This window comes from Mobula birostris, chromosome 30 (assembly GCF_030028105.1).
Source record: "Mobula birostris isolate sMobBir1 chromosome 30, sMobBir1.hap1, whole genome shotgun sequence".
Classification (NCBI taxonomy): Eukaryota; Metazoa; Chordata; class Chondrichthyes; order Myliobatiformes; family Myliobatidae; genus Mobula; species Mobula birostris.
The window spans coordinates 32,436,369-32,463,457 of NC_092399.1; the positions used below are offsets into that span (position 1 = coordinate 32,436,369).

The 27,089-nt window shown below is 43.5% G+C and overlaps 2 long non-coding RNA genes across 2 annotated transcripts in view; one reads left to right on the forward strand and one right to left on the reverse strand.

The window, feature by feature from the left end:
* Positions 1 to 3,812, forward strand: part of LOC140190431 (uncharacterized) — a 27,894-nt gene extending 24,082 nt beyond the window's left edge. Inside the window, exon 3 of the long non-coding RNA XR_011883608.1 lies at positions 3,778 to 3,812. This is a non-coding gene — a long non-coding RNA (uncharacterized lncRNA). The remainder of the gene's footprint in view (positions 1 to 3,777) is intronic.
* LOC140190430 (uncharacterized) lies at positions 2,119 to 23,921 on the reverse strand. Its single transcript, XR_011883607.1, has 3 exons — positions 23,628 to 23,921; positions 22,145 to 22,262; positions 2,119 to 2,289 (listed from the first exon to the last, which is right to left on the reverse strand). It is a non-coding gene; the product is annotated as an uncharacterized lncRNA (long non-coding RNA).
* Positions 23,922 to 27,089: the final 3,168 nt, after the last annotated feature.

The window sequence follows — 27,089 nt, forward strand, 5'->3', positions numbered from 1 at the left end:
CGATTGCCATTACCATGTGGTTGTGTCCGTCCCTCCCTGTCCTTGCCTCTGTGGGGTGGAGTCCCGCGTTCTGCCCAGGAGTTGCCTCGAAGCACCCTTGCCCCGTCACGTCCTTGTCTAGCCTCCAAGAACCTGGGTCTCCAGGAACCCGAGCCTCGTCGCGTCTTCGCCTGGTGTCCAGGAACCCGAGCCTCGTCGCGTCTTCGCCTGGTGTCCAGGAACCCGAGCCTCGTCGCGTCTTCGCCTGGTGTCCAGGAACCCGAGCCTCGTCGCGTCTTCGCCTGGTGTCCAGGAACCCGAGCCTCGTCGCGTCTTCGCCTGGTGTCCAGGAACCCGAGCCTCGTCGCGTCTTCGCCTGGTGTCCAGGAACCCGAGCCTCGTCGCGTCTTCGCCTGGTGTCCAGGAACCCGAGCCTCGTCGCGTCTTCGCCTGGTGTCCAGGAACCCGAGCCTCGTCGCGTCTTCGCCTGGTGTCTAGGAACCCGAGCCTCGTCGCGTCTTCGCCTGGTGTCCAGGAACCCGAGCCTCGTCGCGTCTTCGCCTGGTGTCCAGGAACCCGAGCCTTGTCGCGTCTTCGCCTGGTTTTGGGGTCTGAGCCTGAGTCAAGACCCATGTTCTGGGTCCTTGTCCAGCCTCTGGCTCGGAGTCCACACCTAGGCTCCTTGTTCCCAGTCTCTCGTCCTGGTCCTGCTCCTCTAGCCTAGTCTGTGTTCTGTCCTGTCATTTAGTTTTGTCCATTCCTGTTCCTAGTACTTCAGTGTCTGTGTCTTGCATTTGGGTCCGTTCCCAACGCCCCCGTCTATGACAGAAGGTAAGCTAGCCGATAATATAAAAATGGATACAAGTTTTTTCAAATACATAAAGAGTAGAAGAAAGGTGAGAATGGATATCAGAAAATGATGCTGGAGAGGCAGTAATGTGGGACAGAGAAATGACAGACAAACTCAGTAAGCATTCTGTGTCAGTCTTCTCTGTGGAAGACACTAGCAGTATGCCAGACACCTGAGAGTGCCAGGGGGCAGAAGTGAGTGTGCAGTAGTTGCTGTTGCTAAGGAGAAGGGGCTTGGGAAGCTGAAAGGTCCAAAGGAAGCTAAGTCACCTGGACCATTTTACTACACCTCAGTGTTCTGAAAGACGTAGTTGAAGAGATTGTGGAGGCATTAGTAGAGACGTTTCAGACTGAAAGCCTTCACCAGGACGAATTATAAAGGCGTTATTTCAGATGCACGTGCGTATTGCAGAGGATGGTACTCTGAAGACAAAATATGTGTTCTTCATATGAAATAGCAAGGAACATGACAAACATTTCACTGTATGAATTAACTCATGAATTTCTAAGGTTATTCTTCCTGAATAAGTAGCAGTGGGGAAGAACTACACAGATAGATTGGCCACCCTTTGAAGAAGGCATTATTTTTGGTTTTGCTAACAATTATTCAAGCAGGCAAATGTGGAAGTGAGAGTCAGCATAAGTGATGCCGAAAAACACCAGAGGTTTGAAACCATCTGTCGTTGTCAGGTGCTACCGGAAAGGCCAGTATTTATAGCTCACCCCCAATTGCCCTTGAACTGAGTGACTTGCTGGCCATTGAGGAGTTAACCATCCGAGAGTTAAACAAAGACTATACTAGTTCAGGGAGCCAGGTGTATTGCTATCATAATCCAGTGGTTCTGTGCTTATTATTACGTATGAATGACATTTTTAAAATGCAAGATCATTAAGTATGCAGATTATAGATGAGTACATAAAGACATAACTTTATTTGTCACAGGTACATCAAGGCATACAGTGAAATGCGTTGTTTGCATTGAGGATATGCCAGGCAGCCTGCAAGTGTTGCTACGCCTCTGGCACCAACATAGCTTGCCCACAACTCCAATACCAATCCTTACTTCCTTGGAATGTGGGGGAAACTAGAGTGCCCAGAGGAAATGTACAAACTCCTTACAGACAGCAGTGAGAATTGAACCCTGATCTCACAGCTGGCATTGTAAAGCAATGTGTTAACTGCCACTCTACTGTGCAGCCCCGTTCCCCAATATTACAACACTGACCACACTCCATTGGTCGATAAATCAATGTTAGTTGGTTTATTCTTGTCAAATGTACAGACAGGCAGTGACAAGCTTTTGTTTGCATAAACAACGGATTCTGCAGATGCTGGAAATCCGGAGCAACACACACAAAATGCTGGAGGAACTCAGGAGGCCAGGCAGCATCTATGGAGGGGAGTACGTAGACAAGGTTTCCGGCCGAGACCCTTCACCAGGACCTTTGCTTGCAAGCCATCTAGGTAGATCATTCCAAACACAAGTACATCAAGATTGTGCAAAAGAAATTTAAAAAAACAGAAGACAGAATATCGAATTACAGCTGTGGAGAAAGTGCCTTATGTGAGGGAGAATGAGAGAGAGTGACCGGAATGGTGTTTGATTACGTTGTCTGTCGTCTTAAGGCACTGGGAATTGCTGACGAAATCAATGGTAGGGTGCTTCCTTGGCCACAGTATCTACCTGGTTGGACCGGGACACATTGGTGGTGGTATTTACACCTAGGAACTAAAAACTCTCAGCCATCTGGACCTCAGCACTATTGATACATATAAAGGTCTGTGCTCTATCCACTTCCTGAATGAAATTAGTAACAGGCTCGTTTGTTTTGCTGACATTGAGGGAAAAGTTGCTCTTTTGTACTGCATTGTCTATGGGAAATGCTGAATTGATGCGGAAATAGAAACATGCGGAACTGAAATTTTGCCTTGCCTCCATTGCTATCTGTTCCTCCCCACAACTGGAAAAACACTTCAAGCATTTCTCTGTTTCTTGTCCTCTGTTATATTTCACCCATTTTATTAAAATCTCCTCATTGAATATCTACAGAGGCACACCTCCAGGTGCTTAGAATGCTGGTCTACTCACTCTATACCCACGTCTGTGGCTAGGCACAGCTCAAACACCATCTATAAATTTACTGATGATACAACTGCTGTCGGCAAAATCTCATACGGTGATGAGGAGGCATACATGAGTGAGATAGATCAGCAGGTTGAGTGCTGTCACAACAACATCAGCAAAACCAAGGGATTGATTGTGGACTTCAGGAAGGGAAACAGACCAGTCCTCATTGAGAGGTCAGCTGAAGTCAGAAGTTCCTGAGCGTTAGCGTCTCTGAAGATCTATCCTGGGCCCAAAATATTGATGAAGTTACAAAGAAGGCACACCAGTGGCTATATTTTATTAGTTTGGGGAGGTTTCTTTACGTCACCAAAGACTCTCTCAAATTTCTGCAGGTGTATTGTGGAGAGTATTCTGTCTGGTTGTATCATCATCTGGTACGAAGGGGCTACTACGCAGGATTGGAAAAAAGCTGCGTAAAACTACAAACTCAGCTAACTCCATCGTGGGCACTAGCCTTCCCGTCATTGAGGACATCTCCGAAAGGCCGCGTCCATCATTAAGGACGCCCACGACCCAGGACATGCCCACTTCTCAATACTACCATCAGAGAAGAGGTCCAGGAGCCTGGAGACAAACGTTCAATCGTTCAGAAACAGCCCCTTCCTCTCAGCCATCAGATTTCTCAATGGACAATGAACCCATGAACACTACCTCACTCTATCTGCTCTCTTTTTGCTTACCTATATATTTCTTACCATAATTTGTAGTATATTCTATGTCTTGTACTGTGCTACGGCTGAAAAACAACAAATTTTATGACGTATACTATCTGTGATGATATGTAAATGATCTAAACTGGTGATCTGGTTTTCTCCCACAGACGTTCAAGTTCACAAATTAATTGTCAATGAGTGTAAGCGGGTGGTACAGACTGGGCCAGATAGACTTGTTACCGAGCAGGAACTCTGAATAAATAAAAAGAAAAAGAACACCGGTCTTATTGCAAAACAACATACAGAAAGATACCTTACCCTAATTCATGATTTAAATGTGTTTATATTCAATATTTTACAGTAATTCTGTTTCCATTGAGGTTCGTTTATCAAATGTGTTTTAAAAACTTGCGCCTCCTGTTTCATTATTACTGTGGCGTGATTCCATTGCACACCTATAAGCTTATTCAGTTCTGTAATCATTTATCCTTAGTCCTTCTACTCAACTACCACTTTACACTGTAACCCATCCCAAATTTAATTGGACTAATATTTAGCAGGAATTTCTGTACACTATTCTTTCACACTAATTCTAGTTTTATTTGGTAGGAAAGTAGATAACATTATTTTAGCAATTCAGCAGAAACATATAGTGTGGAAATCTCTGATGCGCTTTTGGAAATTATTTAGTGTTCTCACTTCCACATTTCCCCCCTTGAACAGTCCACTTAGAAAAAAAAATGCAAAACTGTAAATAACATCATCTTGAAAGAGTTACCATTTCATAACCACTTCCTCTCTACTTCTCTGCTTTTAGCGAGATTAATAATGCTGATTTAAAGCTGTGGGAAAGACAATGGACCACTTACACGGGCTTCTAAATTGGCTTGTCCCACGGAGAAAGGAAAGGGATGGCAGGGTAAAGGAACCAAGAGCGGTGGAACATTTAGCTGAAAGATAAAAGGAAGCATAAAGGGTTCAGGAAGCAAAATTCAGGCAGACCTCTTGAGAGTGATAGCCAGGAAGAAGCTTAAGAAGGGAGCTAGGAGAGCTTGAAAGGGCCATAAGAAGGCCTTGGCAAATAGGATTAATAAAAACTCCAAAACATACGTGAAGAGCAGGAGGATGACTCAGGTGAGGGTAGGACCGCTCAGAGATAGAGGGAGAAATATGTGCCTGGAGGTGGAGGAGGTAGAGAAGGTTGTTAATGAATACTTTGCTTCATGATCACCAGGGAGAGGAACTTTGATGAATGTGAGGTCAGTGTAGAACAGGCTAACGTGCTGGAGCATGTTGAGTTAAAGAAAGAATTAGTGTGGAAGCTTCTGAAAGATATTAGGATAGATAAGTCCCCAGTCTGGATTGGAATACTCAGGTTACTATGAGAAGTGAGGGAAGAGATCCTTAGGGTGTTGACAATGATGTATATATCCTCCCAGGCCACAGGAGGGGTAACAAAGGACTAGAGGATGTCAGAAATTTTTTTCCATTGTCCAGGAAATGTAATTGGGATAATCCTGGGGATTATGGACAAATGAGTCTTACATCAGCGCTGGGCAAAATATTGGAAAGGACTCTTTGGGGGCAGGATTTGTGAGCATTCAGAGAAGCATTAGGGGTAGTCAGCATGGCTTCCTGAGAAACAAATTGTGCTTCACAAGCCTCATTGAGTGATATGAGGAGGTGATGAAGATAGTGAGGTGGATGTAGTGTATATGGATTTCAGTAAGGCATTTGACAGGTTTCCCCATAATAAACACATCCAGAGAGCCATGAGGCACTAGGGTGAAAGTTGGACATTTTAGGGGGAATTGTTAGAGGTAGATTTTTTACACAGATAATGAAGTGTACTGGAGTGTACTGCCAGGGACAATGATAGAGGCTGATACAATATGAACATTTAAAAGAATCTTAGACACGTGGAGGTAAGAAAAACAGAGGGTTATGGGCTGCATAGGAGGGAAAGGTTAGATGATCATGGGGTAGATTTATAGGCATTCTATACTATACGACGTCAGCGTGTAACATCATTTACACCATCATAGCCAGATTACAAACCCAGCACCCAAGTGCCCTCATTACCATCTTGGGTGACTTCAACCATGTTACCATCATAGGAAGTATTCCTGCCTGTGGCCATCAAACTTTACAACTCCTCCCTTGGAGGGTCAGACACCCTGAGCCAATAGGCTGGTCCTGGACTTATTTCCATCTGGCGTAATTTACATATTATTATTTGATTGTTTATGGTTTTGTATTGTTATGTTTGTGCTCTATTCTTGGTTGGTGCAACTGTAACGAAACCCAGTTTCCCTCGGGATCAATAAAGTTTGTCTGTCTATCTACATCATGAACAAGAGGATAATTAGAGGGTAGTACCACTTAAAGTTAAAGGAGGGAGCATATGTTTGGAGTCACAGAATGTGGGCAAGGCCCTATATAAATACTCAGCATCAGTATTCACCAAGGAGAAGGATATGGAGGAATGTGAGATCAATGTAGAGCTAGGGCATTGTGAGATTTTTAAAAAAGGAGCTGATGTTGTGTCTTCTGAAGAACATCAGGTGGATGTCTGAAAGGCCTCATGGGATACATCCCAGGTTTTTGAGAGAGGCAAGAGATGAGATTGCTGGGGTCTTAACCAAGATCTTTGCATCACATCTAGCCACAGGACAAGCGGGTATCTACAGTAATGTTGTTCCCTTGTCCAAGCAGGGAAATTGTGATAATCCTGTGAATCTTACGTCTATGGTATGGAAGCTATTGGAGAGGATTCTTATGGGTAGGATTATTGAACATTTGGAGTCAGCGTGGTTTTGTGTGGGACAACTCATACCTTAATAGCTTAATTGGGTTTTTCTAAGGATTTAAGGAAGGTGATTGATGAATGTAGAGCAATGGATGTCATCTACAACATCAATTTTAGTAAAGCTGTTGAAAAGGTCCCCCATGGCAGGCTCATCCTAAAGATTAAAAAGAATGGAATCCACAGTGGTTGACCGTTTGGATCAAAATTGCTTTGCCCATAGAAGACAGGGGGTAGTTGTTGGATCTTACTCTGGTTTGGGACCCATGATTGGACGTGTTACACAAGGATCTGCTGTTCATGATACACATATGAAAGACCTGGATGAAGATGTGGATCAGTGGGTTAGTAAGTTTGCAAATAACACAAAGATTGGTGGCACTGTGAATAGTGTATGACTGACAAAGGATACAGCCAGGATATTGATCAGTTACAGATATGGGCAGAGAAAAGCCAGATGGTGTTCAATCTGGGCAAGTGTAAGCTGTTACATTTTGGAAGGTCAAAAGTACACAGTTAATGGCAGGACCCTTAACAGTGTTGATGTGCAGAGAGATCTTAGGATCCAAGTCCACCGGTCTCTGAAAGTTTATAGGGTGATAAAGAAAGCGTATGGAATGCTTTGTTAAAGCATTGAGTTCAAGAGTCAGGAAGTTATGTTGCAGCTTTATAAAATTCAGGTTAGGCCACATCTGGAGCACCACATTCAATTCCTCCCATTTTTAGAAGAATGTATTGGCATTGAATTATTTTTGTCACATGTACTGTCATGTACCCCGTGACGGGAATAAAGAACCAGCAGAAATAGAAATCACTTTGGAGTCCAGTATTGCTATAAACTAATAACATTTATTAGTAACTATGCAATACAGTAATATAAATGTAAATAAATAAAACAGATTAGCAATGATTATATATATAAGTAAGTATATCAGTAAGTGTGGAAATATATGTATGGAAAACCAAGCTTTAAGTCTAGAGGTAAAAAGATACAGTCTTACGATGATGAGTAAAGTTCAGTTCAGTTCAGTTCGTGCTATTGAGTTGAGTAGTGATGGAGGGAGAGAGGGAGAGATTTGAGTTTTCAGGTGAGCTGACGTTGTCCTTCGAAATCCTTTACAGGTCACTGACTGTGACTTTAACAAAGGGGACCGGTTTTCTGTGGTGGAGCTCTCACCCAGGTGAGGGTGGACACATGGACAGCTCCCCACCAGTCAATCCCTTTTCCTCCTCCCACTGCAAGAGCGATGGATCGATCCGCCCAATCGATCTTCCAAAACCTACTTTTCCTGCGGGCACAGCAATGCTCATTCAGTGTCCAGATCATGTGTCTGAGGTCTGTATCATCTGACCTCCTATTTTATCTTCTCATACTGAGCATCACCTGTCATTCAAATAATCCCTCCTTCCTTTGTCTGTGTAGAAATGCAAGTAGGCAAACCGTCCTTGAAGACGTATCAGCAACCTGCCTTCAGTCACCATAGCAACTTACGAGCTGCACAGTGCTGTCTCCAACTCCAAACTCAGTAGAAATCCAAAGTTACTTCCAGTGCCTTAAAGTGACAGTCCCACAGTTAATCTTCGTCTCTCTCTCTCTCTCTCTCTTTTCACACAAGCTGGTGTTAAATAACTCTCTCTCTTACAAGTCCTCCCTTGGAGGGTCAGACACCCTGAGCCAATAGGCTGGTCCTGGACTTATTTCCTGGCATAATTTACATATTACTATTTAATTATTTATGATTTTATTACTATTTAATTATTTATGGTGCAACTGTAACGAAAACCAATTTCCCCCGGGATCAATAAAGTATGACTATGACTCTCTTTTCAAAAGCACAGTTAATAGGGATACTTCAGAATCCCCTCACAGTTCCCTTCCTCAGAGAAAAAAAATTGACGAAGACGATTTTTTTTTGTCTAAATGTAAGTTACAGAGTTTAAAACAATACAGGTAACATCATCAGATGACAGAGCAAAAATATGTACAATTTCCAACTTAACATCTGGATAAGCAATCAGCTATAATATTGTCAGTACCTTTCACATGTTTGATTTTTAAGTCACATTCCTGCAATATCAGACTCCAATTCAACAACCTTCTATTCTTATCTTTCATCTTAATTAGAAACATCAATGGATTATAACCCATGTAAACCACAAGTGGTCTCTGGGCAACAGAAAGATTTTGAGGTCTCTGATCATAGGCCTCAAAATGTTGTAAGATCAGAATAAGTGCTAGTAATTCCTTTTCAATAGTTGAATATTTTTTCTGGTGTACATTACATTTCTTTGAGAAATAAGCTACTGGATGTTCAATGTCATCCACTCCCTTCTGTAACAGTACTGCCTCAGCAGCTTTGTCACAAACACCTGTTGTTATAGAAAATGGCTTTGAAAAGTCAGGTGCTTTGAGCACAGGATGATAACACAGGATGGTTTCCAAACGTTCAAATGCCTCCTGGCAAAGGTCACTCCATACAAATCTTTCATTCTTCCCTAGGAGCTTTGTTAGGGGGAGAGCAATGTCAGCAAAGTTCTTACAAAACTTACAGTAATACCTAACCATTCCTAAAAACCTTCTTAAAGCTTTCTTGCTGGTCAGAACAGGAACTTCAGCAATAGCTTGTACCTTGGCCTGTACAGGAGCCAGTTGGCCTTGTCCCACCACATAACCCAGATATGTAACTGTGGCATGGCCAAACTCGCCTTTACTGAGGTTCACAGTAAGATTGGCCTTGGAAAGTCTGTCAAACCGTTTTTCTACGGCTGCAATAAGCTCTTCCCATGTGTCATTTCAGACCATTAAATCATTCTAAACCTCCAATCACAGAATTGATTATTCTTTGAAATGTCCCTGGTGCGTTTTTCATCCCGAAGTGTAAAACATTGTACTCATACAGTCTAGACGGTGTCGCAAATGCAGATATCTCTTTAGCCCTCTCTGTTAAGGGAACACCCCAGTATCCTTTTAACAAGTCAATCTTAATGAGGTATTTAGCCTTCTCCACTCTATCAATACAGTCATCCATTCTCTTTCCTTGTTCTTTCCTGTTTCTAATTTCTTCTTCAACCATTTTACTTTCCTCAAAGTTCACACTGTGAAGATGCCATTTCATAGGCAGGGCTGAATTCATAATGACGTGATGCACGGCACCTGCCCACCATTCCAAAATGCCAATTAGTCCTTTTACTTGTTTTCGCTGTGTAGGATCCAACTGATGGACCTTATCAGTAATATTTTTCAAAACAATGGAATTCTGACATCTTGGTGAGTCTAGATTCAGTGGGTAAACATGCTTTTCCACTCCTTTATCAGATTCCATGACTCCATTTTGTTCCATAACAATTCTCCCAGCTGCAATTCTAGCAAACGAGTGTCTTATTTTGACTCGACCATTTTGTAAACTTTCCTTGGCAAAGTCACAAAGCCTATTAAATCTTTCCCAGAATTTGAAAACATAATTAAGCACACTGACATATTTTCCTAAATCAGACCATAGGTCTCTGAGTAGGGTCAAAGGTCCTTTTGGCCTGTAACTGAATACAAGTTCCAACAAACTACCCTTCACTGCCTTCTGAATCAAATCTCCAACAATAAATAAGAGGAGGGGAACCCCCTCATCCCAATTTTTCCCATTTCTCACACAATGTGCTTTAATCATGGTCTTAAGAGTTGAGTTGAGCCGTTCCAAGCCTCCCTTGGACTCTGTGTGATGTGTAGATGACACCATGTGCTTAGCTTTTAATTCTCTAACTATCCCCTGGAATGTTCCCAAAGTAAAGTTACTGCCCTGGTCAAATTGAACTTCTTTGGGCAGACCTACCGGTGTGTAAAACTTACTGAATGTTGTTACCACAGTCTTGGCCTTGGTCTTTTCAAAAGCCACTGCTTCAGGGGACCTAGACACAGCACACACAATTGTTAACACATACTGATAACCAACTGCAGTCTTTCACAATGGGCCTACAAAATCCACTACATCCTTCCTTAAACTAGGCCAGTATAATTCCTTCACAATCCTATTCACTGTCTCCCTCACTCCATGATTCACCCCTAAAGACATACTGTAAGCCATGTTTAAAATTTCAACCCTGTAAACTTTCAGAACCACCACGTGACTTGCAGGCACTGTGGCTGGTCTCCACTTCCTCATTAGCATCCCATCTTTAAGATAATGTCCCACTGACTCTCTCTGAACCTCCTCTCCTGTGAGAGCTATCTCCCTTAAAGCCACCATTCCAGAATCTCGCTTCTGTTCCTCTGGAAATTCCTTCCTCAATAAAGACAAACCTTTCCATTTCTCATTGCTTCCCTCAGCTTTACTACCCTCTAAGTCCTGCGGAAATCTGGAAGGTAGAAAAGTCTGTGACACATCATAATTTAAACCTCTGGTTTTGCTATTGTAGGCCTCAACAGCAACTTCGCTCATTAGCTGAATTTCTGAAACACTCTTATCTTGGAGAGCTGTCAACATGCCTCCATTGTTTATTAAACTCAGCACCATTATCAGGCTGATGAGAATTATGTATATATCATGAAAGAAGCCAAACAATCTCTTTATCAACTTTCTCCGACCTTCACTACGACTTCCACTCCAAAACCATAACAAACTTCCTTTTCTTTAACAACATAACGTTGGAGGCGTCCACATGTCCAAACAAAATTCAACAGACTAGCACATCCTCTTTCAGCAGGCCTTTGTCCTGCAAGCAGGGTCAAAGGTCGCGCAACCAATCCAACCTTTTCCAGCACTTTATCCAAAAGTCCAGGAACAGCACTTTTCCCATAATTTTCAGCAACGTTGACCTCACCAGCTTTTAAAACACGGTCTAATACAAATGACTGAGAATCCTCACATTCCACTGGTACCAAGGTTAACCCCTTATTCAGTGAACCAAGATCATCTGTCACACAAAAACTGCATTCCTTTCCAACCAAGCCAGGCACCTCAGGCTTTAACATAAGGGTCAGAATCCTGTGAACTCACAGGTACTACAACAACCTGAACACATTCAATTGGAACAGCTGCCACTTCTGGGCTGTCATCACTTGTCCCAGTTTCAAATTCAAGCTCACCCCGAACCTCCCAGCTATTCTCTGGCCAACTCTTTTCTGGAGTAAACTCAACCTCGTGGGTTAAAACTTCTTCGTCTGCTTTCTTACCAAACCCCCGCAGGGTAGGGGCATCCTCTGCCACTGGATATGCCCTTACCTCATCAGGAACACAACTTTCAAATTCATCACACAAAACAAGCCCTTCCGAACTGCAAAAATCATCAGGGTCCGACACTAAACCTCTTTGCTGCAACCTCTCCCTTTTAAAATGTCTCTGCCACGTGATCTTCACGTTGCCATTTCTCCCTTTCGAGCTGTCTCAGTCTCTCTGCCTCTTCTCTCTGTCTTGCTGCCTCTCTAGCCTCACGGACCCTCCTCTTTTCTGCTTCAACAGCCTCGAGCTGTTTTAATTTCAATTGCAATTTCAATTCATGCTCCATTCTTAATTTTTCCAACTGAAGCTGAAGCTCATCCTCAGCAGATTCACCTTCCACGAACAACTCTAGCCTCCTCATCAAATGTTCCCTTATCTATATAATACCGGGCTATTATCGTCTGCATCTGAGCTTTCCTCATGTTAGTGGTCATCTTTAGTTTTAACTTTTGAGCAATTCCCAACAGCACAACCCTCGTAGCATCATCCAGCGCTTCCGGGATTGGTTCTAACAGAAACTCCTCAACACTAACATCCATTTCTGCTGTATTTCCACCCAACCAAATCAAAAGGGATTTTCCCCAATCAATTCAAACCAGCCTCCCGACCGATTTGTTCATATCACGGACGCAGGCCCCAATTTATGTCACGTACCCCATGATGGGAATAAAGAACCAGCAGAGATGGAGAACACTTTGGAGTCCAGTATTGCTATAAACTAATAATATTTATTAGTAACCACACAATACAGTAATATAAATGTAAATAAATCGAACAGGTTAGCAATGATTATATATATAAGCAAGTACATCAGTAAGGATATGTATGAAAAACCAAGCTTCTTTAAGTCTAGAGGTAAAAAGATACAGTCTTACGATGATGAGTAAAGTTCAGTTCAGTTCAATTCGTGGTATTGAGTTGAGTAGTGATGGGGGGGGAGAGATTTGAATCTTCAGGTGAGCTGACGTTGTAGATCTTCTCGTTGTCCTTCGAAATCCTTTACAGGTCACCGACTGTGACCTTAACAAAGGGGACCAGTTTTCTGTGATGGATCTATCCCCCAGGTGAGGGTGGACACATGGACAGCTCCCCACCAGTCAACCCTTTTCCTCCTTCCACTGCAAGAGCGATTGGATCGATCCGCCTGATCGAGCCTCCAAAACCCACTTTTTCTGCGGGCACAGCAATGCTCATTCAGTGTCCAGATCATGTGTCTGAGGTCTGTATCATCTGACCTCCTATTTTATCTTCTCATACTGAGCATCACCTGTCATTCAAATAATCCCTCCTTCCTTTGTCTGTGTAGAAATGCAAGTAGGCAAACTGTCCTTGAAGACATATCAACAACCTGCCTTCGGTCACCATAGCAACTTACGAGCTGCACAGTGCTGTCTCCAACTCCAAACTCAGTAGAAATCCAAAGTTACTTCCAGTGCCTTAAAGTGACAGTCCCACAGTTAATCTTCATTTCTCTCTCTCTTTTACAAACAAGCTATCGGTGGTAAATAACTCTCTCTCTCTCTTTTCAAAAGCACAGTTAATAGGGGTACTTCAGGATCCCCTCACAGTACCAAAATATATGAAAAGCTTGTCTTGCACACTGTTCATGCAGATCAAATCACTCACGATACATTAAGGTTAAGCAATAATAATGCAGAATGAAGTGTAGAAGCAGTGCAGGTAAACAATAAAATGCAAGATCTTAACAAGGTAGACTGTGAGACCAAGGGTCCATCTTATTGTACGAGAGCTCCATGCAAGAATCTGATAACAGCAGGATAGAAACTGTCCTTGGGAAAAGGGGAAAAGAGAATTCTCAAGAGGGTGGGGTCTTTGATTATGCTGGCTGCTTTACTGAGATGGTGTGAATTCTGTGAAGAGAGGCTGTTTACCATGATGTACTGAGCTTTTGCTCACAAATCTTTGTGGTTTCTTTGTTGAGAGCATAGCAGTTTCCATATCAAGTTGTTATGTCCTGTGTCTAGCTAGGTTGCTCACAGTCTGAGATAAAAGCAAAAAAAAGACTAGCATAAACAAGATAAAATCTGCAGATGCTGAAAATCCAAGCAACACATACAAAATGCTGGAGAAACTCAGCAAGTCAGGTAGCATCTATGGTAAAGAGGACAGGCAACATTTTGGGCCCAGATCCTTCATCAACACTAGCATCACACACAAAGTGCTGGTGAACGCAGCAGGCCAGGCAGCATCTATAGGAAGAGGTACAGTCGACGTTTTGGGCCGAGACCCTTTGTCAGGACTAACTGAAAGAAGAGATAGTAAGAGATTTGGAAGTGCGAGGGGGAGGGGGAGATCCAAAATGATAGGAGAAGATAGGAGGGGGAGGGATGAAGCTAAGAGCTGGGAAGTTAATTGGCTAAAGGGAAACAAAGCTGGAGACACGGGAGAAAGAAAGGGGGAGGGGAGCACCAGAAGAAGATGGACAGAAGGCAATGAGTGATAGTGAGAGGGAAAGAGATAGAGATAAAAGTGTGTGGGGGGAATAATAAATGAATAAATAAATAAAATAGGGGATGGGGTAAGAAGGGGAGGAGGGGCATTAGCAGAAGTTAGAGAAATCAATGTTCATGCCCTCAGGTTGGAGGCTACCCAGACGGAATATAAGGTGTTCTTCCTCCAACCTGAGTGTGGCTTCATCTTGACAGTACAGGAGGCCGTGGATAGACATATCAGAGTGGGAATGGAATGTGGAATTACAATGTGTGGCCACTGGGAGATCCTGCTTTCTCTGGCGGACAGAGTGTAGGTGTTCAGCGAAACGATCTCCCAGTTTGCTTCGGGTATCACCAATATACAGAAGTCGCATAGCATGTTTTCTCGTATCAACACTAGCACATACACTTTCCACATCTTGCATCAGTTTCAGTCACACCCTTTACTTTCTGATTGTGGTAAAGGCTGCAGACTAAAGATCTCAATGCAAAAACCTCAACACCCATCTGTCTTACTTGTTTCTTGCCTTTGATATTCTTTACTATATATTCAATTTATCCCCAGTGCTTTTCTCACTATCAAATACATTGCTGTTTTTCTTGCAAATCACATTAGCCAGATGACTTATTTATACAGAAGTTACTGACAGCTTCTCCTTTATGCAGGTTTGGCAACTATTGCTTTGTAGCTTTTTATTCCTATATTTGACCGATGAAAATAATGAAAAGTATGCTACTCCCTTGATGCAGTTGCAATCTTTCTTATTTTGTTTTCTATGCTCATATTAGTACAGATTATAATTAAGGTAGAGAATAGATGGAAGTTGCTAAACTGGTATGATAATTCTCCTACAAAAGTTTAACCCTCCAGGAACACCCGGCCACTGACATTGACAAATTTGGGACCCCATCTCACCTATCAGACTCTTTCATCCACACCCCCCACCCCTTTCACTGAAGCTCCTCCAAAAAAGATGTTTTACTGTGCAAGTGTGGGCATCAGCCAACCGACAAGCACTTTCTTCGAGGAGCAAGACATCAAATCTGGTGTACCACTCCCAGTCACCTGAGCAGCAGTGATCCCTGCCCTCTGCATGCCTCAGAGAGTTTGACTACCCACAGCACAGGAGAGATAAAACATAGAACACTACAGCACATTACAGGCCCTTCAGCCCACAATGTTGTGCTGAACTTTTAACCCACTCCAAGACCAATGCAACTCCTCCCTCCCATATAGCCCTCCGTTTTTCTTTCATCCAGGTACCTATCAAAGAGTCTCTTAAATGTCCCTAATGTATCTGCCTCTTGGTGTGTTCCATGTATCTACCATTCTCTGTGAAAAACATTGTCCCTATACTTTCCTCCAAACACCTTAAAGCTATGTCCCCACCATATTAGCCATTTCCACCCTGGGAAAAAGTCTCTAGCTGTCCACTCAATCTATGCCTCTTATGAACTTGTACCTTTCTATCAAGGCATCTCTCACCTTCCTTCTCTCCGAATAAAAAAGCCCTAGCTTGCTCAATCCTTACAAATAAAGGCCAACACACTATATGCTTTCTCAAACACCCCATCAACTTGCACTGGAACTTTGAGGGATCTATGGACCAAGATCCCTCTGTTCCTCCACACTGTTAAGAATCCTGCTATTAACCCTGTATTCTATCTTCAAACTTAACCTTTTAAAGTGAACCACTTCACATTTTTCCGAATTGAACTCAGCCTGCCACTTCTCAGCCCAGCTCTGCATCCTATCAATGCCCCATTGTAATCTATAAGAACTTTATACATTATCCACAATACTACCAACCTTCATGTCATCTCCAAACTTACCAACCTACACTTCCACTTCCTCATCCAAATCATTTAGAAAAATCACAAAGAGCAGGGGTCCAGAACAGATCCCTGTGGAACACAATGCTTCACCAGCAGAATACTCTCCACCTACTACCACTCTCTACCTTCTGTAGGCAAGCCAAGATACCACCTAAGTGACTCTGCAAAATAACTAAATTCCACAGAAAGGATGAGTAAACCAACATCAGTGTCCTCCATCAGACAAATATTCCAACATTAAGCCTTAATTGTGCTCTGTCAACTCTGTTGGGTGGGCAATCTTGTTCACATGTTCAACATTGCACTTGCAAAAAACGGACATTCTCTTCCAAACTCTGTTGTGAGAAGAGAAGAGGACAGAGGAATAGATTAAGGATGTTCCCAAAGCCCTTTCTGAAAAGTAGCAATACCCCAACTGACTCCTGGAAATCCTAGTGCATGGCAGCATCAAGTAGAGAAGGAGCAGAGAAAACCTCAGGTTGATACATCAGGAGTGCACAGAAACCCTCCATAAACAACATCATCTCACAAATTACCTGCCCACCTCTCCCACCTGGCATCTCCTGCCCCATCCACAGAAAACTCGGAGGTTCACACATGAGCCACTTTGGCAGTCTGAGAACCCACCCTAAGCAAATTCCAATGAAGGTTGTAATACCCGAGTGTATCTTGAAAACCTTAAATATTTTGACATGTCCGCAACCTCTTTTTCATTTTGGATGTTGGAAAGAAGAGGAGAGAGAAAATTTCAAATGCTAAGATGGAAAGAGAGCTGCTTGATGATGGTATTTCAGAGTGAGGGAGCCCTTCTTACATTTCAATCAAAAGATCTTCTGCTGATACAGTCGAGAATGCAGTTCATTTTCTCATCAATGTCCTGATCAATGGATTCAAATTCAGAGGAGTTTATTGTCATATACACAAGGGTGCAATGAAATACCTTGTCATCATGAAGTTGGAGTTAACAATAGATATAGTAATAATGAATACATCTTTAAATCCAGCATGATCATAATGCTCCTTAGCTACTTCCCAGTTCATTTCTTTCTTATGCTCTAACAACTGTCATACAACATAGAACATAGAAATCTACAGCACATTACAGGCCCTTCGGCCCACAATGTTGTGCCGACCATGTAACCTTCCCTAGAGGCTGTCAAGAATTACCTTATCACTTAGCCCTCTATTTTTGTAAGCTCCATGTACCTATCTAAGTGTCTGCTTGAAGACCCCATTGTATCCGCCTCTGACACCGCCGCCAGCAGTGCATTCCACGCACCCGCCACTCTCTGTGTGAAAGTCTTACACAGCCTTACAATCCCCTCTGTACCTACTTCCAAGCACCTTAAGACTGTGCCCCCTCACGTCAGCCATTTCAGCCCTGGGAAAAAGCCTCTGCTATCCACAACTATCAATGTCTCTCATCATTTTATACACCTTCTGTATAAATCCACGTCAAAATCCATTTTCTCATTACTTCAATGTAACTCGGTGTCTTTATCTCTCAGCATGTCTTGGATTATATTTTTATTTGTTAATGGTTAGAAATAATCTTTTCACTTCTCCTTATCAGATTTCTTTCACTATTCATTTTGGTTCCCCTTATTTAAATCATTGCGCTTCAGGAAGATATAAATTCTGCTTGACTGTGATTCAAACCAGGGGTTTTTATTCTGTGGGCTTTCAGTCTTTCGTTTAGATCTTAATCATCATAATAATTAATTATGTTGGTTTCATCGAAGTTGGCAGTCAGAAGGTGATGTCCTTAAGCAATGACAGAGTTGTGGCCTGAGGGATCAGCGATTGGGAGCCAAGATATTAAGAGGGCGGGAGAGGATGGTTGGTTGGCAGTTGAATTTGGTGGATTGGAGGGGGGGGGGCCAGTACTTCAGTAATGAAGTTAAGTAGTTAATAGTTTAAGTTGCAACTCAACATGATGTGCATGCTTAATAGTAAAAGTATCATGCCGTAGAAAAGGCAGAGCGATCCCACAAAGAAGACCCTGCAGTTGTGTCATATCTAGTTTCAAATCTAAGCAGATTTGGAAGGAACAGGCTCCAACGGTGGCTGTAGAGCACAACGTGCAAGTGCTAAAGACAAGGTTGTACCATGCCGAAAGATTTTCAGGCAGAAGTAGCTGATCCCACAAGGGAGTAGCCAGTCTTCAGCCAAACCAATTCACTCTACCATATCAAGAAGTGACTAAGAACACAAGATTAAGTGTCCTTACTCGTTCATAGAACATCAAACATTACAACACAGTGGCTCTTTGGCCCATAATGTTGTGCTACCTCTAAGATCAATCTGACCCTTTCTTCCTCACAGCCCTCCATTTTTCTATCATCCATGTGCCTATCTAAGGTTCATAAATACCCTTAATGCATATGCCTCTACCACCACCCCGGCAGGGCATTCTACACACTTATGCTCTGTGTAAAAAACCTTACCTCTGATATCTACCCCTCCCATACTTTCCTCCAATCACCTTTGTTGAAGGAAAACAACCCCAAAGACCAGACTTCAAGCCTTTAGAAACATAGAGACAAAGAGACATAGAAAACCCTACAGCACAATACAGGCCCTTCAGCCCACAATGCTGTGCCAATCATGTACTTACTTTAGAAGTTACCTAGGGTTACCCATCGCCCTCTATTTTGTCTAATTTCAGCATGATATCATGGAGAGCTTGCATTTATACTTCTAAACAGGTGAATATACATGAATACTGGCATGCAAGTAATTCAGATACACAAGCAGATATAGGTAAACAGGAGCAAATAAGTATCCTTGGCACAAGGTATTCTTAATCATAGAACTGACAATAACTAAATTATATGGGTGTATTTTCTATTTTCAGTCATCTGCGTTCAGTGCTATATGGCTGACAGTGAAAAACTTTCTGCTGCCTAATGGTCTAAGCTTAGCTCATTGGGTTATAAAGGGTCATTAGAAAAATGCAAGTTAGCTACTTAGTTCATTAATCCTTCCGCTGACTCTTCTTTCACAACCTTAAAATGATGCCCCCTCGTTTGAACCATTTCTGCCCTTGGAAAAAGTGTCTAGCTATACACTTGATCTATGCCTCTTATCATCTCGTACACCTCTACCAAGTCACTGCTCATTCTCCTTTGCTCCAGAGAGAGAAACTCTGCATCCAAGTGAATTCATGATGTCTAGGTACTGTGAGGGGATCCAGGAGTGCCCTATTAACTGTTTGAAGAGAGACAGAGTGTCATGGTTCAGATCGGGGTCCCTTTAAATTTACTTTGCTTATGTTACGATCCGGACCGTTGACTCCCTGTTTCCCTTTGGTTTCCTGTTTTCCCGTGTCCCTCGGCCTTGGTGATTAGAGGCAATTTACTCTCAGTTGAATCGGTAGTTTATAGTCTCCGGCTTTCAGCTGTTCGGCGCGAGAGCGTCCGCAAAGTCACCAAAGTCACGGCGTGCCGATGTCATCTGGCTGGAGCAAGCCTAGTCTCTGCCGAAGCAAGTGCCGGTAATTCACCTTTCCTCACCGGAGCAACTCTGTCCAGTTACCTCGCCAAAGCGAGCCTGCAAAGTTTCCTCATCAAGGTGGGTCCGTCAGTTAACCTGCCGGAGGGAATCAAGAACTGCTGTCTACTGTTCCTGGGCCGAGTTGAGAGCTCGCCACTACCCAGGGGTTCCAAGTCAAGTCCTGACTCCGGGGCCATTCAGGTTACAAGTTTAAGTCCTGGTCCTGGCGGCATCCACATACCGAGTCGAGTCGAGTCAAGTCCCGTCCCTGGCGGCATCCAAGTACCGAGTCAAGTCCTGGCCCTGGCGCCCTGGTAGGATTCTAGGATTCCTGTCCTACCCCCCCTGTCTGTATCCCTTCTCTGCCCCTCTCACCTCTAGCCCTCGTCTGCAGGCCTCGCCTGCACTTCGGTCTAGTTCTATCGCCTGGTGTTCTTTGGTGTTGGTCTCGTCGTGTCCTCGCCTCCATGGGATAAGTCTGGCCGTCTTACCATTGCCCCGCGGGGGGTCATGTCTTGTCTTGTCCTGTCCTCGCCTCCGTGGGGTAAGTCAGCCTGTCTTACCGTTGCCCCGCAGGGGGTCATGTCTTATCTTCGCCTCCCTGGGGTAAGTCAGTCCGTCTTGCCGTTGCCCCGCGGGGGGTCATGAGTCCCGGCCCTATGTCCTGTACCCAAGGAGGGGTCCCAGCTCTCTGTTCTGTGTATGTGTCCATGGTTCCATGTACCTGCTCTCCTGAGACCGAGGCCTGTTTATCCATGTTCCTCCTCTCCCTAGCCCATGTCATGTCCATGCCTGGTTCTGGGTTCCGAGCCTGAGGCAAGACCCAGGTACTGGGTCCTTGCCCAGTCCCTGGCTCGGAGTCCATACCCTAGCCTCTTCATGTCTCCTCTCGGATCTGATTCCGAGTCCTAGCCCAGACCCTTAGTCCCAGCCTAGTCGTAGTCCTGAGTCCTTGTCCAGTTCACTGTTCCTGCTCCTGTCTTGCTGTCCTGGTATCGAACAATAAACTAAATTTAATTAACCTCACAAGATGTGTCTTGCACTTGGGTCCACCCTTGCTCCCAATGCCCCCCCCCCCATTGTGACACAGAGAGAGTCATTTATCATTGATGGTTTGTTTTGAAAAGAGAGAAAGACGAATATTGACGGTTGGACTGTCACGGGAGGTAACTTTGGAGTTTAACTTTGGAGGTAACACTGAGCAGCTCGAAGGTTGCTATGGTGACCGACAACACATTATTGATGTTACTTCCAAGGACTTGTTGCTTGCTTATATTTCTTTACAGACAAAGGAAGGAGGGACTCTTTGAATGACAGGTGATGCTCAGCCTGGTGGGATAAATAGGAGGTCAGATGGTACAGACCTCAGACACATGATCGGGACACTGAATGAGCATTGTTGTGCCCGCAGAGAAAGTGGGTTTTGGAGGATCGATCAGGCGGATCAATCCAATTGCTCTGCCAGTGAAGATTCAAAGGCAAGACCAGCAGGGAGTTGTCCATGTGTCCGACCCCGGCCTGGGTCGATAGCTCCACCACACCAAAGTACGGTCCCCTTTGTTGTTAAGTTACAGTCGGTGACTTGTGAAGGATTTTGGAGGATGACGAGAAGATCGACGGCAATAGCTCACCTGAAGACTCAACTCACTCTCTCTCTCTCCATTGCTATTCAACTAAATACCATGAACTGAACTGAACTGAACTTTACACAACATCATAAGACTGTATCTTTTTACCCCTAGACTAAAAGAAGCTTGGTTTTTCATACATATTTTTCCACACTTACTGATTTACTTACATATAATTCTTGCTAAGCTGTCTGATTTATCTTCACTTAGTTTACTGTATTGCGTAGTTATTAATAAATATTATTAGTTTATAGCAATACTAGACTCCAAAGTGGTTTCTATTTCTGCTGGTTCTTTATTCCCGTCACGGGGGACGTGACAGTACATATCCATCTAGATAGTGCACAGGCAATGAAACTAGACAACATCCGAGCTGCAACACTTAAGTCTTGTCTCAGGAACAAACTGAACCTCCAGCTAAGCTTCTCCAATACAGTTACAACACTGGCAACCACTTGACAATAGGGAGGACACTATGGAAACCCCTTCACTGGAAAAGCAATAGCTGTACCAGAAAGAAACTCGCCACAGCCTTTTCATGGGCAACTACTGAGCAGCAGTAAATCCAAAACAATGGAAACAACCCTTCCTTAATTTATGAAAGAAATGTATTCCTGGAAAACACTTAATTTTTTCAATTTTTATGCAGATAAAGCAGGGCAAAATGCACTTTAATACTTTGCATTCATGCAGGCAGTGTGGCAAACCGTAAACACGAGATTTTGCAGATGCTGGAATTCCAGAGAAAATACTGGAGGAACTCAGCAGCATCTACGGAGAGGAATAAACGGCTGGCGTATTGGCCCGAGACCCTCTCTCACCAGGGCACCAGAGCCTTTTGCCGTTCTGTCGTTTGGTCAATCTAAACGCCAGCCCCAGCAAACTGAAAAGACAGGGTGTCGGGATCTGAGGTGAGAGCCGATTTTGCTCGTTCTCCACAGCAGTGACTCCTCTGTCCATGGTGCTGAGGCTACGAAGACTGCCCTGGCTGCTGTGCTTTATGCCCGCCAATATGACAAAATAATAAGTGAGGATTTGGGCCTACTCCAAGCTGCTCCAGGGTTCGGATCTGAGAACTCAATTTTGTTCATAAGGTGGTTGCTCACTTCAATTGTTTGCATGAGTTGTGTGTTTCTTTTTCCCTTTCTCTTGCACATCGGGTGTTGGTATTTCTATTTTTTTTCCTTTAATTGGGTTCTTTTGGATTTCTTGCTTTGTGGCCACCTGTGAGCAAACAAATTTCAAGGTTGTATAATTTATACATTCTTTGATAATAAATGTAGCTTGAATCAGGACTGGAATGAAGAAGCCAGATTAAGAAGTTGCGAGGGGGGGGAGCAGAAAGAGTTCAAGCTGGCAGGTGAAAGGTGAAACCAGGTCAGGGGGAAGATAGGTGGCTGGGGGAGGGAGGATAAACTGAGAAACTGGAAGGTGATTGGTGGAAAAGCTAAATGGCTGAAGAAAGAGGAATCTGATATGAGAGGAATGTGGACCATGGGAGAAAGGGAAGGAGAAGGGGTACCAGAGAGAAGTGAAAGAAGGGTTAAAAGGGGAGCAAGAATGGGGAATGGAAAGTAGAGAAGAGGAAGGGGGAGAAATTACCAAATTCTGGAGAAATCAAGGTTCATGCCACCAAGTTGGAGCAAACTGTTATTGTGAAAAGTAGGTTTGTAAATCTAAGAAACTTACCCCAAAATTTTGCATTACAGCAAAATTTTATAAACTGAACATTCATAAATCAAAAATATCTGCAGAGAAAAACTAAGTCAATGAAGAGTTACTGTCTGCTACAGTGTGTTGATGGGTGTGACTCAAAAAGAGCTTCAAGCGTGTAACTTCAGTACAGAGTGTATTTGCCAGAGCGATCTGTACAGCAGCGAGAGATTGTTCTGTTACAAGTTAGGAAGTTGTGGGTCTTTGGTGAGGCTACTTTCCTTTTTCAAAAGTTTGTGAATTGTGAAAGCTGGTCTGTAAGTATTTTTAAATTTTGACTTAATTCGTAATTTTGATTATTATAAGGATGTGTACGTTAAAAGATGCTTACCCAAATCCTCTACAGCAGCATGTATGTGTGTGCGTGTGTGGGCCTATCCTCTACCTGCAGCCTATCATCACATCCAGATCTTACAGGTAAACTATCCCTTTTAGTCAACTTGGGCTACAGCAGTAGTCTGCTGCTGATACTAGTGACTACGTACCATCTCGCCATCCAAAAGTGGGAAGTCAGACAATGATGTTGTCAGATATGCCTGCTAGAGTTGGTACTTTGTGGAAGCTTAGAGATTTCAAGTTGATTCTTAGAGGAGTGTGTTGGGAAACACACAAGTATAATGCCTCAATCTTAGTTGATGGATTGTTGGTAGTCAGGTGGTGGGTATTGAGTGGAACACACACAAAATGCTGAAGGAACTCAGCAGGTCAGGCAACATCTACAGAGAGGAATAAAGAGTCAACGTTTCTGGCCAAGATCCTTCCTCAGGACTGAGAGCTTTGTGAAACTATTGATCTATTGGGGAAGGAGAGGGTACAAGACAAGGAAAATGACAATCAGTCACTAATCTCCACTAGTTTTAAGATTGCTTTCCTTACCTTGGCTCCAGATTCTTCATTCTCACCTCAACGATGGTCTCCACCCATTTGTATTTTAACAGTATGCTTGGAGGGTTTCTTAACCTTCCTGTGAGTAGAGCACATCCTCCAGCTTCATAACCTTACTCACTAAATCCTCAAATGCTGATTTTATCCACCTTCATGTTTTGGAAACTCATGCAGTCGATGTAGTTACTTTCACATTTGATATGCAAATCACATTTTTTTTGTAATGAGTGCTGTTACAGTAGTCGCTCACTTGACTGAACTGCTGGTGACCACATCTGATCTTGATGAGCGCTTTATCGGAACTGAGGCCAGAAACAATCTAACTGTTCACTCTAATCATTTCATCATTTCCAAAACAATGCAGGTTAATCACCCACTATGAGTTGTACATGCCAACATTACCAATTCTCCTCCCTCAGGTCTCCGTAATCAGAATCAGAATCAGATTTACTATCACTGAGATACAGAACATTGTGAAATGTGTTACTTTGTGGCAGCAATTGATTGCCAGACATAAAAATTACAATAATCTGCAAAATAAGTAAATAACACAGAAGAGGATCAACAAATGAGGATTGTTACGTACCCCGTAACTGGGTTGCCAAACCAGCAGAAGTGGACCACTCAGTTGGAGTCTGGATTACTGGAACTAAGAAAGTTTTATTAAAGAAATAAGCAACACAGTACTCTAATCAAAAGGATAATAAATGCAACAGTTCAGCAATGGTAAAACACACGTACACAGAACTAGGATAATAGGATCAATCAAGCTCTATCGTCGTCTAGGGGTAAATGACCAGTTTCAAAGTGACAGAGTTCAGTTTAGTTCAGTTCGCAGTAATCGCCGTTGCCATGGGGGAGAGAGAGAGAGAGAGCGAATGAATATTCAAATCAGATTCCAAACGGACCTTCGATATTCCTCACAGTCAGCTTTCGGGTGAGCCCTTTGTAATGTCTTCTGAGGTCACCGACTGTGACCCCTCCGTTTCAGATACGATCGTTCTTCAGCGGTGAACCCGGCACCCAGGCAAGAGCGGACACACACCAGGTTCCCGCCGATCATACCTTTCCACCCTGTGCGTCTCTGGCTTGGTCCCGCGATCAGCCCTCCAAAAACTCCCACCGACTTGTGGGAGGCGCACCGCTTCCAGGGTCTCGTTACCTCGTGGTGTCCTGTGTGTCTTGCCTTAGCGAACCTGTCCCTTTTTATCCCCCTGCTGGGGTATCGCCTGTCCATCACACTTCAAACAGTTCAGGGTTCAAAAAGGAGCCGATCTTGACAATTCTCAGACCGGTGTTTCCTTCCGTTAAACACTCTCGTCTCTTCATTAACATTTCCAAATGCTGCTCCATTGTCTTCCTTATCTCTCTTTCTCCTGAAGACAGGTGGCAGATCAACTGTTGATCCCACTGGTGCCAGCACAGGACAGTTAACATCTTAATCTATGTGTACTTTTTGTAACCCTCTTTCGTCACAGGATGAACTGATAGTGTCCCGTACCCCATGACGGGAATAAAGAAACCAGCAGAAATAGAAATCACTTTGGAGTCCAGGATTGCTATAAACTGCTAATACTTATTAGTAACTATGCAATACAGTAATATAAATGAAGATAAATCGCACAGGTTAGCAATGATTATATATATATATATATGTACGTAAATCAGTAAGTGTGGAAATATATGTATGAAAACCAAGCTTCTTTAAGCCTAGGGGTAAAAAGATACAGTCTTACGATGTTGAGTAAAGTTCAGTTCAGTTCAGTTCGTGGTATGTAGTTGAATAGTGATGGAGAGAGAGAGAGAGAGAGTGAGTTGAGTCTTCAGGTGAGCTGTTGCTGTCGATCTTCTCGTTGTCCTCTGAAATCCTTCACAAGTCACTGACTGTGACTTTAACAAGGGGGACCGGTTTTCCTGGCGGTGGAGCTATCACCCTGGCAAGGGTGGACACATAGACAACTCCCCACCAGTCAACCCCTTCTCCTTCCCTGGAAGAGCAATTTGGATTGATCCGCCTGATCGATCCTCCAAAACCCACCTTCTCTGCGGGCACAACAATGCTCATTCAGTGTCCAGATCATGTGTCTAAGGTCTGTAGCATCTGACCTCCTATTTATTTCACCAGGCTGAGCATCACCTGTCATTCAAAGAGTCCCTCCTTCCTTTGTCTGTAAAGAAATGCAAGCAAGCAACAAGTCCTTGAAAGTAACATCAATAATGTGCTGTTGGTCGCCATAGCAACTTTCGAGCTGCTTGGTGCTGTCTCCAAACCCAACTCAGTAGAAATCCAAAGTTACTTCCAGTGCCTTAAAGTGACAGTCCAACCGTCAATCTTCGTCTCTCTCTCTTTCTCTCTTTTTAAACAGTTAATAGGGGCACTCCTGGATCCCCTCACAATAGTAAGGAATCTTTAATATTTCTCCTCCCACTGATGCTGTGGTTGCTTATTTGACAAATGTAATCAAGAAGGAGGCCAATAGATTTTTGGGCACAGGGGAACTGAAGAACCTCCAAGAGGACTACGTGCTTGTTATGATTTGGAGTCTTGCATACCTCAATGACTCAGAGAGTTATGCTGGCTGGAGTCAGGGCTTTATGCTTTGGCTCTTGGTAGGGTCACCCATGCCAAATAGGTCAAAAGGTAAAGGACAGACTTAGAATTTAAAACAAAACTGCTATGGGAACAGCAATGAAGAATCCTTCTGCATCTGAGTGTGATGTTATTCCTGAGTCTCCAGACGGGACTTGCATGACTGATAACAGGGAAAATTAAGAGGAAGCTACTGACATGATGAAGGAAGCCCTGAACACTGCCAGAGATAGAGGACATTCATTGCTGCCCTAAACACCAGCAATGTAATAGGCAGAGAAGGAATTGAAGAAGAACTCAAGACACCAGGGCCCTTGGAAGATCAGCCACAATATCACTGAACCTGAGATCTTTGGGCACAGAGCACGGAAAAAGCGATACAATGGACTTTTAACATCATAAACCGACGTGTTGTTTGTTATGTCTCCCTTCTCACTGTGAAACGGAGACATCTCTTTCTCCTTTATTAAGGAGAGAAAGAGCCTGTGGTATGTCAAAGACCGGATGAACGAGTGGTCTTTGGAGTACTGCAAGTCTGCATCTTTGCTGTTGCTTTGATTCACTCTTGAGTGCTCGGTGGTGGGTGCCAATTTTTTTTGCTGGTGGGGGGAGGGGGATCATTGCTTGCTGCTGCTTACGTGCGGGAGGAAGGGAGATGAGGGGGACTTTGAGGTTCTAACATTTAACCGTCGTTCATTCTTTGGGGCACTCCTCTGTTTTCGTGGATGTTTGCGAAGAAAAAGCATTTCAGGATGTATATTGTATACATTTCTCTGACATTAAATGTACCTTTTAAACCTTGGAGTAGGCTCAAGCAGGTATATTTTATCAATTTTTATATTTCTAGCCAATGCTGTGCCTCA